The sequence below is a fragment of the Argentina silus genome, assembly GCF_951799395.1.
Source record: "Argentina silus genome assembly, chromosome: 11".
Classification (NCBI taxonomy): Eukaryota; Metazoa; Chordata; class Actinopteri; order Argentiniformes; family Argentinidae; genus Argentina; species Argentina silus.
This window is the reverse complement of record NC_139665.1, coordinates 17,805,576-17,820,774: the sequence shown is the minus strand read 5'-3', so window position 1 is coordinate 17,820,774 and position 15,199 is coordinate 17,805,576. Positions and strand designations below refer to the sequence as shown.

The 15,199-nt window shown below is 47.2% G+C and overlaps 1 pseudogene across 1 annotated transcript in view; it reads right to left on the bottom strand.

Annotated features, from left to right (window-relative positions):
* LOC310812224 (SNF-related serine/threonine-protein kinase-like) overlaps positions 1-12,271 on the bottom strand; it is a 12,617-nt pseudogene extending 346 nt beyond the window's left edge. Inside the window, exons 1-9 of the transcript XR_014555100.1 lie at positions 12,019-12,271; positions 9,863-10,287; positions 9,322-9,540; positions 8,747-8,993; positions 4,844-4,985; positions 3,988-4,200; positions 3,447-3,587; positions 2,155-3,014; positions 1-1,967 (exon numbers count right to left, since the gene is read on the bottom strand). The exon at positions 1-1,967 is cut by the window's left edge and continues 346 nt beyond it. The product of XR_014555100.1 is annotated as an SNF-related serine/threonine-protein kinase-like (transcript). The remainder of the gene's footprint in view (positions 1,968-2,154; positions 3,015-3,446; positions 3,588-3,987; positions 4,201-4,843; positions 4,986-8,746; positions 8,994-9,321; positions 9,541-9,862; positions 10,288-12,018) is intronic.
* Positions 12,272-15,199: the final 2,928 nt, after the last annotated feature.

Here is a 15,199-nt window from a genome sequence, read left to right as displayed (position 1 = left end):
CAGTGGTCAACCACCATGGTCCTGGAGAACGACTGGTTTGAGTGCATGGTTTGGTTCCAGCCCAGTTTTGGTTCCACACCTGTTTCAGCTAATCAAGGTCCTGTTGTGAGGTGTTAGTGCTGGACTGGAACGAAAGCCTGTGAACACTGCAGCCCTCCAGGAGCAAAGGGGGACAATAGTGATCTATGGGGATCTAGTAGTCAGGGTCTAACTAGAACTCAACAGCTCTACAGTGAGTACTACTACCTATAGAAGCACCACGAGAAGTACCACTTTATATTTACACATATTTACAAAGTCTGCTATAACTTTGTTGAGAGTTGACGAGCATGTGGTTATTTTCTGTTGAAGACTGCAGTGCATGTTCACAATACTAAACTGAGACTGTGAAATACCACACAATACCATGTAACTGTAACATACTGTATTGCCAATGCCCCCATGGTATTCTTATGGTATCTTTAACTATAGATGTGTAGCTGTTGGACTGAGTCTGTGGTCCAACTCCTAATTCAATTCATAACATGACAGTCATATCCCCTTATCTTACTGTTCCAGTCAGCACAAAACCCTGCAATATGAATGTCATGGCCCAAACGATTTACCTTAAAAAGGAAAATCAACAAGATAAAAAACTAAAATCCCTTAAAAACAAGAAAATAAAAGGGATACGAGAAGATGATACCACTCTTATGATACCATGAGAGTGTTCATGTGTGTATGTGCAATGGGCTAAAAATATTAATATACTGTACATCTGCAAGCTTAAATAAGAGGGGCATGTGGGACTGTAGTAAACTAAAGATTGTCATTGTGCAACGTCAAGTAACTATCCTTCTTCCATCTCAGCCTGAGAGTCTTCTCTCACTCCCTTTCTTATTCAGAGTAGGACTGTTGAAACTGAACCTCTGGAGAGCTGTGGTGACTACTGTTGTTTTCCCTTTAAGTGAGTGTGTGATTTAGACCTGGGGGAAACAGGTACTGTATGGAAAGACTAGTTAGTCTAAACCCCCTATTCCCTCTCTCTCCAGACCCAGTCCCTTTCTGCAGGTGTGCAGGGTCAGCAGAAAGGAGATTCTCCAAAGTGCTTTTAAGAGGTAGAAATTAAAGAGAACATACAGTATGGATCTAAACTCACAGCGCGGTTCTGTGCCTAAATAAAAATGCAAAGGCAAGAGGGATTCCTGGTTTCAGAGAGTATGGCAGAGGTTAGGCAAGGAAGGAGGGAGAGAGGGAAGAGGGAATAAGAGAGGAGATGAGAAAAGAGGGTGAGGAGGAGAGAGCTAGAGGATGAAAGAGGAGGAGAAAGAGAAAGAGAAGAGAGGAGGACTAGTTGTGAGAAGGAGAGTTAGAGGATGGTAGAGATTAGGAGGTGAGGAGGAGGAAGACAAGAGAGAGGAAGAGAAGAGAGGAGTGGAGGTGAGAGATAGAGGATGGTAGATTTAGTACTTTAGATGACCTGACAGCAGCTGTGTGCTGTAGGGGTACAGAGCAGGCCCTCTTTTGGGCCCCTGTGTATATTGACTGACAGAGTCTTATCACTCAGAGGCATCTGCAGCACCCGGTTCTTCAGGTTTCTGTGGTTCTCTCTGGCCAGGTCCAGCTCACCCAGCCTCAGCGTGCCCGAGCACGGAGCCTCCAAGAGGGGGTCGGAGAGAGGGTCAAAGGGGGCCTGATGGAGGTTACCTCTGGGTGACGGTCCCCCCAGGAGGGAAACCTTATCCAGACTCCCCGTGGAGCCCCCCATACACATTCTCCACATGGGCCGGTCCTGGAGGTCTGTGCCTCCCCCGCTGCCTCCCCCTCCTCCCCCCGTTAGGCTGTGGAACTGGGAGCTCAAACACAGGCTCATGAGCTTCAGGCTCTCAACCAGTCCGCTGGCTGATTTGGCCGAGCCCCTCACCTGTCCCACCCCTGTCCCAGGACTGCCTCCCTCTCTGTCTACCCTTGTCTTCCCTCCTCCATCTCTATCTCTTCCACCCATCCCAGTGGCACAGCAAGACGGACTGCCCTGCCCTGTCACCCCTTTATCTCCCCCTCTGTCTCCCCCTCTCCCTACTCCCTCGTTTCCCCCTCCTCCACCCCTGGAACAGCTAGAGGGGCTGCCTTGTCCTGTCTCCCCTCTTCCACCCCGTCTCCCTCCCTCAGAAGGACTCCTGTCCCTCCCCCGCTTGTTGCCGTTGGCATCGGTTGCCGTGTCCCTGTCCGTGTCCAGTTGTCTTTTCCGGTGGCTATCGGAGTCGTCGTCACTCGTCTCTGAGCCCGGGGACGCCATGGTAACCGTCGCTGCCGTGGTAGTCATCTCTGCTGCCTTAGCAACAGTTGTCGGGGAGGACACGCCTGACGACAACATATTTGTTGTGTTCATGTTGGAGTTGAAAATGAGGGTGGGCTTGGATGGGAGAGCCTGTTGCTGCTCTGGTTTGAGCCCACTCTCCTCTTTCTCTCCTTCCTCCTCTCTTTCCTCTTCATGTATCTGGTTGAGGACAGGAGCGCTCTTACGAGACGCCAGCCGGTTGGTCACAGAAGAGGATGAAGAAGCCGAAGAAGAAGAGGAGGAGGAGGAGACAGCTTTACGCCGAAGCACCACCTGGGCAACGAGGGCAGAAGAAGAGGAACACTCCTCTTCCTCCTCCTCATCCTCGTTCACACTGAACAGACAGGGGCTCCGTGGCTTAGAGGAGGCCGCTGGCGCCAGGCTACCCAGTCTGAGGGGGTTGGAGTGGGGGTTGACTGGGGGCCTGAGCCCCCTCGACTGTTTCTGTCTGGCAGTCTGTAGTGACAGGGAGAGCCCTACAGGGGGCAGTGTGTGTGATGTGGGGAGTGTGTGTGAGGGGAGTGTATGACTGTCTTGGTATCTCTGATTCAGCAGGGCTGTTTTGGGCCGAGGGCTGTTGTGAAGGCTCTCAGCACTGCGGGCGGGGGACTGGGGACCCCCGGGGTGGGAGATGGAGGGCCCCCCCAAACCGTCGCCCATGTCCTGGTGCACGTCCACCCTCGTAGGCCATGACTGTCTGGAGAGGGTCACACACACACACACACACACAGGTTGAGAGGGACTTTTACCAACACAGAGGGAAGGCCAGGTTCAAGTAGACGCAGGGGGGTTGATTTAGAATTCTGAACACCTCTTACTATGCCTCTTGTTAACCCTTCCTGACCCCCCCCCCCCCCCCCCCCCCTCTTTCTGTGTCTCCCACTCTCTCCTCTCCTCCCCTCCCCTCCACTCCCTCTCTCTGCTTGTTTATTTGCAGTGACAGCTTCCCTCCATCTTCCTCTCTCTCTTTCCCTCCCTCTCTGTCTGTCTGTCTGTCGCTCCCTTGGACTCCGCTGTGCCAATTGACAGATATACAGCCCTGCAAGTCAACACGCTGAGTGTGTGTGTGTGTGTGTGTGTGTGCATTCGTCTGTGTGTGTGTGTGTGTGTGTGTGTGTGTGTGTGGTACCTGAACTGGGCCTTTATGTTACTGGGGCTGGCTGATCGTGTCTGGCTGTGCAGCTCTCTCTCCTGCCTCTCCCTCAGTGTCCTCTCCGCCAGCAGGTAATAAGTAGCTGTGATGTGGTTATACTGATCAGACTCCAGGGCTCTGCAGAGAGAGAGAGAGAGGGAGAGAGAGAGAGAGAGAGAAATAACGCATGCGTTTACTGCAAATGTTCTGCAAATGCAAATGCTGCAAATGCTACAAACACACACACACACACACACACACACACACACACACAGCGAACATTACAGTGAATCAGACGGCGATGACAGGGGAGGGGAACCAATTTAGTGTTGCACCAGCTGGAGATCAGGCACAGAGCTCTCAGGGGTGCTAATGACAAATAAACGGATGACGGCGGGAGGAATCAATTAAACGTGGCACCAGATGTACCGACGTGTGAGGCCAGAGATTCAGAGATAATTCCTAGCTAATGATAGAGCTAGTGTACAGTATATGATGTGTGTGTGTGTGTGTGTGTGTGTGTGTGTGTGTATCTTACTCTGTGACGGTCTCTTGGTCTGCGATGGCCCCCAGCACCATGCGTTGGATGATGCCGCCGTGCTCCTCCTCTGATAGGCTCCTGTGTGACACGAGGGGCGTGGTCAGCTTGGTGGCAGGAGAGGGGTCGACACCCTGAAGCCAATCATGTCCCTCGATCAGCTCGAGCGAGGCCCGCCTCTTCGGGTCCCTCTGCAGCATATGGCCTATCAGACTGGAGAGAGAAAGAGAGAGAAAGAGAGAGAAAGAGAAAGAAAGTCATGTCGTTTATTCCTCTATGTAAATAAGTCTGTGAGCAATAGTGCCTTGAACATCCAATAGAAGTACAGTAAGACCTGCATGTACTAGTGTGTGTTACACTGCTGGCTGCCTGGTTTGTCTCTGTATACAGAAGCTGCAGTGGAGGACCTGCTCATTGTAATGCATGGAATAGAATGATGAATTGGTATCGAAACGTGTTTGATACCATTCCCTGCGTTACAATGAGCCCGTCCTCCGATTTCTACCTCCACCAGCCTCTTTCTTTGTATACTCTCTGCTTCAGTGTAACTTAGCAGCGGCAGCAGCACACGGTTAAAAATAGACACTTTCTAATGGATCCATCAGATACACTTAACACAGCCCAGCACTGCATCTCTGCTGCCACATCTGGCTGCAGTAGAGAGAAAAGCAGGACAGAGAGAGGAGGAGTGGAGAGGGCTACTCTCTCTTTCTCTCCCTCCACTATCCCTCTCTCCCCCTCTCCACTTTCTCTCTTCACACACATCTATCAACATGAAATATGCAGCACCTGCAGAGTACTCTCAAACGGTGTGTGTGTGTGTGTGTGTGTGTGTGTGTGTGTGTGTGTGACTCACTCTATGCAGGCTGGGGAGATGTGTGAGGGTACTGTGTATTTGCAGTCCATGATCATGGTGAGGGTCTCGCTGTCGTTGGTCTCCTGAAAGGGGGGCTGCCCACACACTAACATGAACAGAATCACCCCCAGACTCCAGATATCTAGAGAGAGAGAGAGCAAGCGAGAGAGAGAGAGAGAGAGAGAGAAAGAAAGAAAGAGAAAGAGAAAGAGAAAGAGAGAAATGAGAGCGAAAGGTCAGTCTATCATTATATAGCAGTAGCTAGCATAAGGTGAACTGTGGATGAAGAGAATGAGAAATAGAGTGACGGAAAGAATGAGTAAAAGAAAAAAGAGTAAAGAATGAGTGATGAAGAATGACAGGCAGACTAAGAAAAAGAGGGAAAATAACGCTGTGTTTTTTTGTCTGCTTCATTCCACTGACCTAAATAACTAAAACCTCTTCCTATTCAAATGAAGCATGAATCACATTTGACCAGAACATTTCCATAAATACACTATCCTAGGACACATCTGCCAGACCAAGGATGAAACATTGTACTGCTGCCGGCGCGCGCGCGCGCACACACACGCGCGCACACACACACACACACACACACACACACACACACACACACACACACACACACACACACACACACACACACACACACACACACACACACACACACACACACACACACACACACACACACACACACACACACAGAAAGTGGGTTAATGTGTTCACCCTTCAAAGCCCCCACATGTCTAATTATATATGGAAACATTATCATGGTCAGAACAGCCACTTAACAGAAGAGCCATTTTTCCACAGCGTTCTAGAGTATTCTCCGTAGTATAGGCCAGAGACACAGCTATTGATTTCTAGGTGCAGTTTGAAGGTGCAGTTTTTTTTTTTTAATGTTCATTCACTCATTTGCAACGTTGGGGAAGTCTAAAGGTCAACTGTATGCGTGTCATCTGTAGTCAGTATCTATGAAGGAGTTGCAAAGCTTTTGATGTGAGCAGGTGTTGATTAGATTCAACTGTATTGTCATTGTGCAGAGTACAAGTACAGAGACAACGAAATGCAGTTTAATAAAGATGTAATGTCATTTGATATCAGGGATATCAATCAAGGGAGGCTGGTGGAGGTAGAAATCGGAGGACGGGATCATTGGGATGCATTACAATGAGCCTGTCCTCGAATTTACATTATATATAATGATATATGCCATTTAGCCAACGCTTTTATCCAAAGTTATTAACATTGCAGTGAGTGTAACCATTATTCACTATATATGGTCCCAGCAGGAATCGAACCCACAACCTAAGCGTTGTCAGCGCCATGCTCTACCAACTGAGCCACAGAGAACCACTACCTTTCTACCTCCACCAGCCTCCCCTGTTTGATATACAGGTTTACGCTGGGTTTATGTGGAGTATATACTGTTATTGCTGAGGGAGAATCTAATGTTGCAGCCGAAGGAAATTAACGCAGTCGTCATCCTCACAGTCCAATGTATCCTAGCAACAGCGACCCCAGTCCCTCATTACCTCGTCAGAGGACCACCAACCTCCTGGATAACTTTATTTATAAACCAGTTAACGACTGAAGGAAATCGTCACCTAAAAAGCAGCTAGCTGACCATTTCCTGGATAGCTATATTTGAATGCAACACTTGTCACAGCATCTGTGTCATTAGTGGTGAAATGGCTATCAATGGAACAGCTGTCCCTAACCCTCTTCTAAAGGCCTGGTGTTAAGACACAACCTGCTCCCCATAACAATCATGCTCTTCTAAAGGCCTGGTGTTAAGACACAACCTGCTCCCCATAACAATCATGCTCTTCTAAAGGCCTGGTGTTAAGACACAATCTGCTCCCCATAACAATCGTGCTCCTCTAAAGGCCTGGTGTTAAGACACAATCTGCTCCCCAATACAATCGTGCTCGTCCTAGGGCCTGGTGTTAAGACACAATCTGCTCCCCAATACAATCGTGCTCCTCCTAGGGCCTGGTGTTAAGACACAACCTGCTCCCCACGCCCAGTCATCTCATCGCCATGTGAAGGGGAGGCTTGCAAAGACATGTAGCTCAGAGAAGAACGCCCCTTTATCTCTGCAGCCAACCAGCACGCAGGCACTGTGCCACTTGGCACACCTCTCCCGCAGGTATCACCTTGGCAACAGCGATCCCCGGCCCTATTACCTCAAAGCCAGTGTGATCCAGGGAATAAGCTTATTCTGATCTAGCAATAAACATCACCTGCGTCTTACCTTGTCCAACACACAGCTCCTGTCAATCACATTCTCACACAATGAATAATACTAACAGCTGCTATCAAAATCTTATCAGCTGAAATAATTGAAGCAGGACAGGAAAACACACACAAACACACACACTCAATGCATGTGCGCGCTCCAGCGCGCACCTCATTTAAAATCTGGGTCAAGTACTCAGACAGGATATTAAGGGACAGATAACCTCAGGCATCTAGAGCCAGCCAATGACTGCAGGGCAGAGCAGGTTTCGCTATCCCCCTCCCCAAACACACACCCACACACACACCCACACACACCCACACACACACACACACAATTAAACAACAAAAAGGCTATTACTCAGGTCATCCGCTCTGCATAAAAGAGAGGGAGAAAAAAAGAGAGCAGTAGCAAGGAAAGAGGAGAAAAAAACTGGCCTTGTGTCTCCTCTCTCTCTCTCTCTCTCTCTCTCTCTGTCTGTCTGTGTCTTGTTTCTCCCCTTTTCATTTCATTTCCATTACTTTTTCATTTACTCCTCCTGTGCTTTGGCTCAGGGAGGATCGATGGGTAGTGACTGTGAGAGCTCAGTGCAACACTATCAGAAGAGGGGGGGGGGGAGGAGGGGGAGGGGGGGGGGGGGGACCAATTCCACTGTGAATTGATAGAGGATTTCATATTATGCTGACCGAGACACTACGGCTTTCAATGCTGTTAATGGGAAAAATAATCACAGTAAGAAGCGATTCTCCCCACCTTTAGGGACAGACGGAATAAGTATCCATGTCTTAATATGCATCCCTGCATAGCTTTAGTATGGTAACTTTGTCATCTTAACAACTGGGACAGGGTTAGAGTATCCAGGCCACAATGTTTACAGGTAAGACAACATGTATAATAACAACATGTATAAGCTTTGTTGTTTATAAGCATGAAAACCACCATATAAATAAAGTGTTGCAGTACCAACTCCAGCAATAACAATGCCAGTGATTACAACAAGTGCTAGTGACCTCAACACCATAGAGTCAAACTAGTCTAGGCCCTCTGAAGGCATACCATAATAACCTGTTAAACCCTGAACCACCTCTCACTGTAGCAGCAGGCTGATAAGGGTGCCAGTGTGTCTGCTAGCTGTATATATAAGTCTTTATAGATCCTCTGACTAGGCCATCAGTCATACTGAGAGTGTGTGTGTGTGTGTGTGTAGTAAAGTGGGAGTGGTAAAGTACTGTACATGCCGTTCCCATTGCTGAGAAGAACACACACTGGATTATGGACTCTGGCTGAGAACAATATAGTACAGCACACACACATAAACTCACCCACCCACCCAGGCTGGGTGACACAGACACAGACACAGACACAGACACAGACACAGACACAGACACAGACACAGACACAGACACAGACACAGACACAGACACACAGCAGTCTGTCCCAATCTAACTGAAATAAAGATTGTAATAACTACCTGCCACTGTTGATAAATCACTATTGCCCTGTCCAAAATCAGTCCCTGAGCACTCGAGCGCATGCACACACACACACACACACACACACACACACACACACACACACACACACACACACACGGGCACACACGGGCACACACGGGCACACACGGGCACACACGGGCACACACACGGGCACACGCTCACCTACGGCAGGAGCATCGTATTCATCTCCCAGAAGTATTTCTGGAGCAGAGTAGGCCAGAGAGCCACAGGAGGTGTTGAGTTTCTTCCCAGGTTGGAACTTGTTACTGAAGCCGAAGTCAGTGAGTTTGACCAGGCCCTGCTTCTCAAAGAACACCACATTCTCTGGCTTCAGGTCCCTGTGCACCACATGCAGCCGGTGGCAGTAGGAGATGGCGTGGACGATCTGGGCAAAGTAACACTTGGCCACCTGGTAGAGGGGAACATCTACAAAAATCAATTGACCAAATTCATGAATTCCAACAAGGGAACAATACTCACATAAAATATGACTTTTTTATGACACACACACACACACGGGCACACACACACGGGCACACACACACGGGCACACACACACAGGCACACACACAGGCACACACACACAGGCACACACACACAGGCACACACACACACGCGCACACACACACAGGCACACACACACAGGCACACACACACAGGCACACACACACAGGCACACACACACAGGCACACACACACAGGCACACACACACAGGCACACACACACACACACACACCTCTTCGCTGAGGCCTCCATCATGTTTCATAATACAGTCGTACATGTCCCCTCCGTCTCCCAGCTCCAGGATGAGGTAGAGTTTGGTTGCCGTGTCGATGACCTCATACAGCCGCACAACGTTAGGGTGCTGCACCAACTTCATACACCGCACCTCCTGGAACAGGTGTCCCCTAGCAACAGGGTCCAGCTTGGTCTTGTCAATCACCTTCACAGCCACCTTTAATGGTAATGAAATAACACCGTCAATGTTACTTATCATCATCATCATTATCATCATCATGGTCATCAGTAACATCCTCAGCATCATCATCATCAATATCATTATAATAATACATTATTATAGCACTGCTGGTTTTCATCCATCCCCTCTACTCAGGGACTGATTAAGAGCTGGGATAGTGAATGGATTCTCTCTCAGGGCCAATCAATGACATGACAGCAATCCATCAGTCAGCAGGGAGAAAGGAAAACCAGCAGTGCTGCAGACCTCAGGGTCCAGATCTGATTACGCAGCAAAGACACAACCGGCAAAAAAATACCTTCTCTCCGGTGAACACATGGCGGGCTAGTTTGACCACAGCGAAGTGTCCACGTCCCAGAGTCTTGTCCAGGTCATATAGACCAGCGATCTTTCCATCGTGACCTCTTTTGAACCCCGCCATGGCTGCTGGGGAGTAGGAAGAGGCTGCTTCTAGTCCGCTGATCTGAGGTCAGTTTTCCATTTCCTGCTTATGGTGAAGTTAAGGATTGAGGCAGGGTAACTGGTCCTTGATCTGTGACAACAGGTAACTTCACCCCGAGGAACTGCCTGAGCTGGGTAGATGGCCAGTGGTTGTAAGGGTTTAGGGGTGGAGACCCCTGAAGGACTGGAAGGCAAGTGCACTCAGGAGAAGAGTAGTATTCAGCTCTACCGCAGTACGTCTGCTAATTACCAGAAACCCATGGTGTAGACTGCCCTTCAGCCCTGTAGGAGGGAAGGAGAGAGTGAAAGATAGAGAAGGGAGAGAGATAGAGAGAGAGAGAAAGACAGAGAGAGAGAGAGCACCATTTCAGGCAGGCATACACGTTGAGTAAATACGTGACAGACTCCTAGTCAGTGCTCTAGGGCAGTTCACCTGAGGGTAGCTGTACTGCTACACATACCTCGTTACGCAACACCCCTGCCAGATAGGCATGGTGCTCCTTACCAGAGTGCCTGCCCCGATGCCAAGAACACACAGGCAGAGACACAACCGCTTCCAGGAACATTCCTGACAGGTGACTCTCACTGAGGCGTGTGCTCTACTGTAGCATGGAAACACACACAGACAGTAGGTATGGAAACACCTAACACTATCACCTGTATGGTCACAATATCTGGAAGAAAACCCACCTCTAAAACAACCACCTCGCAAACTAGCTTCTTTACTTCTTCTTTTAACAAGGAAATTGAGTTTGTGTGTGTGTGTGTGTGTATATAAATATATATATATATATATATATATATATATATATATATACACACACACTATCTCTTTCTCTCTCTCTGCCTTTATTTCTCTCTTCCCCCACTTCCTTCTCTCTCTCACCTCCCTACCAATCTACAGCATGACAGACTTACCATGCGTCAGTCATCACAACCTACAGGTATCCCGCCAACCTGTCAGGCTGAAAATAGAGCATCGTATAGAAGATCAGAACAGACTCGGCTGTGCAGTCTCAGGCTTGCTGTAATAGGATTGTGCTGTGACAGGTGAGTGATCTGATAAGCCCCAACATGCCGCCAATCACCTTAAGATCAACTGGCGCTACCTCATCATCGAGTATTAAAGGACTATTGTGATGCAGCCGCCTATCGGACCAATCACAAGGCTCTCAATCAAAACAGTCTCATCCGAGGTGAAAACACAATCCAACCAACCAGGCAGACAGACAGACAGACAGACAGACAGACAGAGGGGTTGTGTAACTGTACCCGTAGCTGGTCACCTATTGATTTCCCTGTTAGCAGAACCAGCCGCAGCACATGGTGTGCTATGAAGGGTCAAGGTCTGATCCCAATAGATCTCTCATCCGATCTATTCTCCACAACATGAGCTGGATGACAGGACTGGATAGAAGACAGGCTCCCATTGGTATGATGAGTGTAGCCTCCCGTTAAGTGAGCATCCTACTGCCAAGAAGTGTGCACCTTTATGGGCCAGGTAATGAGCTAGGCCAGAGAAGCAGGTTCCCTGGTTCAAGAGGCCCCACTGTTCAATACAATACCTCTCACTCTGTCTCTTTGCCTCCCCTTATGTGGGGCTTATGTGCACCTGGTAACCCATAATATACAATATATTTAAATATGAACAAGTATATGATAAAACTTAGCAGCCAGGACACAAACCCACATCGAGTTAGTTTTGCAATGTAGGCTACTGTAGCCTACAATGCTCTCTGTCCATGTCAACACATACAGAAGAACAGCACCGGATGCCTGCGTAATTCAGAATATGACAATATGCTGCCAAAGCCAATACCCACACAAACCCGCAACATTCAGCGCAACTTCACCTTTGGAGAGACGCAAACACTAAGTGATCATAATATGTGTTACATTAAAACAAGGAAGGTAGCCTATAGTCGGCTATTCTGAATTATTATGGAATTACGGTAATAATATATAGAACTTCAATGCGATGACACGCACACACTACGGCAGGTTGATTCTTACCGCCGAATAAACCCCGAATCCTTGATGAGCGTGCTGCTGTCGCTTCATTCGTTTCGTCCGTAAACTGTGTCCCCCCAATGCAGACTGTTCTGAAGCTTTCCAGATATCTTATACACCGTCGCTTAAATATAGTGGCCTACACCACTTCATGTTTCAGTTTGGTCAATATATAGCATCGTCCTCTCTGCTTCACTGTTCCAACTGCAAACTGTCAGGCAATTATTTTCCAGCGCCCGAGTGTGAATCTCTCTCTCTCTCTCTCTCTCTCTCTCTCTCTCTCTCTCTCTCTCTCTCTCTCTCTCTCTCTCTCTCTCTCTCTCTCTCTCTCTCTCTCTCTCTCTCTCTCTCTCTCTCTCTCTCTCTCTCTCTCTCTCTCTCTCTCTCTCTCTCTCTCTGCATCAGTCCCATTCATCTCTGACGTCAGGACTACGTACACCAGAAGACATGATTTTATTTTTGTATGTTAAATGTTTATTCATAATATTACACAAATAGACACCCCGTGGTCGCTGACATTTAGAAGTCGAAGGGAGGGTAAGACACATACACATCAAGATGGGTCGGGAACAGTACACTTGTTCATGACTCTAGGTTATGAAACAACACGAGTTTAATCATATACAGATAATTTGTTCATGCACTGCACCTAACATATACATTTACATTTATGGCATTTAGCAGACGCCTTTATCCAAATTGACTTACAGCAAATACATTTGTCTAAGTAAGTGAATAAATCACAAAAGGATAAGATTACAGTAACCCCATTCACCATCTTCACTCACATTCCTCTTCTAATCGTCATTGTTTCATAACCATGGTGATAGAGTAAACATCGAGGGAATAAAGTCACGTGTGGGTGGGTCTTTTGTTTTGGTGGGACACTCGTTATTCTCTTTTCTTTCCTCTCTCACCCACCTACACACACACACACACACACACACACACACACACACCACACTTGTCTAAACTAGACTCTTCTAAAAATAGTTATAGAAATGTTGAATGATCTTTCACTAGGCGCAGTTTGATAAAACAAGCAGCAGGAGCATTTCCATGTGTTAACTCACTACATAGACAGTCTACACCCAGATAGACCACAGGCTGTCTGCTCTACCTCTGTAGGCCTATTACTGCTCTGTGTCACTTATCATTATGAGAGACTGGATAGGTTAAAGAACTACGGCAGTTTTGAGCTACTTCCATATAATTCTACCTGTCCAATCCTTTCAAGAGATTGGAGCCAACTAGTGAGGAAGTAATTTCTCTGTTTAATTGTGTTAAGTCTTGGCACAGAAACCTCTGCCTAAGGTGCTCAGTCACTGCTCTCTGCTCTGAGCCAGGGTGAGGCAGTATTTAACTGACTGTTATGTAATATTGACACGCACTTCATCCAGATATCTGTAAGTGGGGCCTGCTTGGCCAGGGGGAGATTCAGCCATGTTCTAAAGATAGTTTGGTTAACACTACAAATGAGAACGTGAATTTGCAGACCTTCTAACATCAAATACATCATCAACTTTGAGTCCTCCCACACATTAAAACACATATACACTCACTGAACACTTTATTAGGAACACTATACTAATACTGGGTAAGGCCTCCCTTTGCTCTCAAAACATGACTGCATCACGCAATTCCTGCAGATTTTTCAGGTGCACTTTCAAGCTGTGAATCACCCGTTCTACCACATACCAAAGGTGTTCTATTAGTTTCAGATCCGGTGACTAGGAAAGCCACTGATGAACACTGAACTCAATGTCATGTTTATGAATCCAGTTTAAGACGACTTTTGCTTTGTGACATGGTACATTATCATGCTGGAAGTAGCCATTAGAAGATGGGTAAATTGTGGCCATGTAGGGATGCACATGGTCAGCAACAATACTCAAATAGGCTGTGGCATTTAAGCGATGATTGACATGAACGGGCCCAAAGTGTGCCAAGAAAACATTCCCCACATCATTACACCACCTCCACCATGAGAAGGTGTACAGGTGTTCCTAATAAAGTGTTCAATGAATGTAGGTATTTTGAAGGGAGTTAAGTGGATAGAATATGTGAAGTGCTGCTTTAAGATTGTAATGACACTGCCAAAGGACCCTTCAATCTATCTCAAGGAAAGGGGGTGTGTCATCAAGTGGCCAATCTCTTACCTTCTGCAGACTACATTATAAGGTGACCTGTTCCCACTCCTGTACTCATCTTTTTGTCTGGAAGATAGTTGTACTGTATCTGAACATACACACACACCTCCTCACTGCTGAATCTCACACACATATCTCCTCACCCCTGAATCTCACACACATATCTCCTCACCCTGAATCTCACACACACCCCTGTATCTCACTCTCCACCCCCACTCCTGTCTGTCTGTGTGGAGAGCTTCAGCCCACAGAGGCCAGAGGAGGCAAAAATAGACACTGAGTCAGCTAGGCAACACACACGCACACTGTAGAGTTGTGATATTATCCTTCCACTCTCCCTGATGCATTCAAGATCTATAACATCCTTAATTAGAGCATATATCAAATACATTTTTCATATATTTCAGTGTAGCGCTCCCCCCCCACTACGTGGTGCATTACAATGCAAAACACTATGAGCATTTGCGAATGCATTTTGAAAATTCTCATGTCAAATGGCACGTGCATAGCTGAGGTGACTGTAATCTAGGCCTAACACCTACTCCACATCCAGACGTCTGTGTATCTCCCTCCTCTGAGTTAGTTCTGTCAATGACACAACTAGTAACGTCCTCATGATAGATAATGTCCGGTGTTGCATCTCTATTGCTCAATCTCGTGCCATCTAGTGGCGGAAACCAAGAATAGCACAAGGACATGGTATTTCATCGTGCTTCTTCATGAATGGAAACAGCCCAGCATTTTATTACTCAGTCGCAAATAAATCCAATTAGTGTGTGATTGTGACAAGTAGGCTAATGTGATCTAGCAATAATTTAAAACTCTTCAATGATTACATCCACTAAATTACTGTATGCTTATACTTAATTTAGTTAGCTACGGTATATCAGTAGAGGGTGGTATGCATATCCTGACTGCTAAAAGCTACAAGGGTCTCACTAATAATTAACATACATACAATCTGAGTACCTACTCCTGCATACCTCTAAGGACCCTATTGATGAGAATTCATGGTTTGTACAATGGCTAGCAGT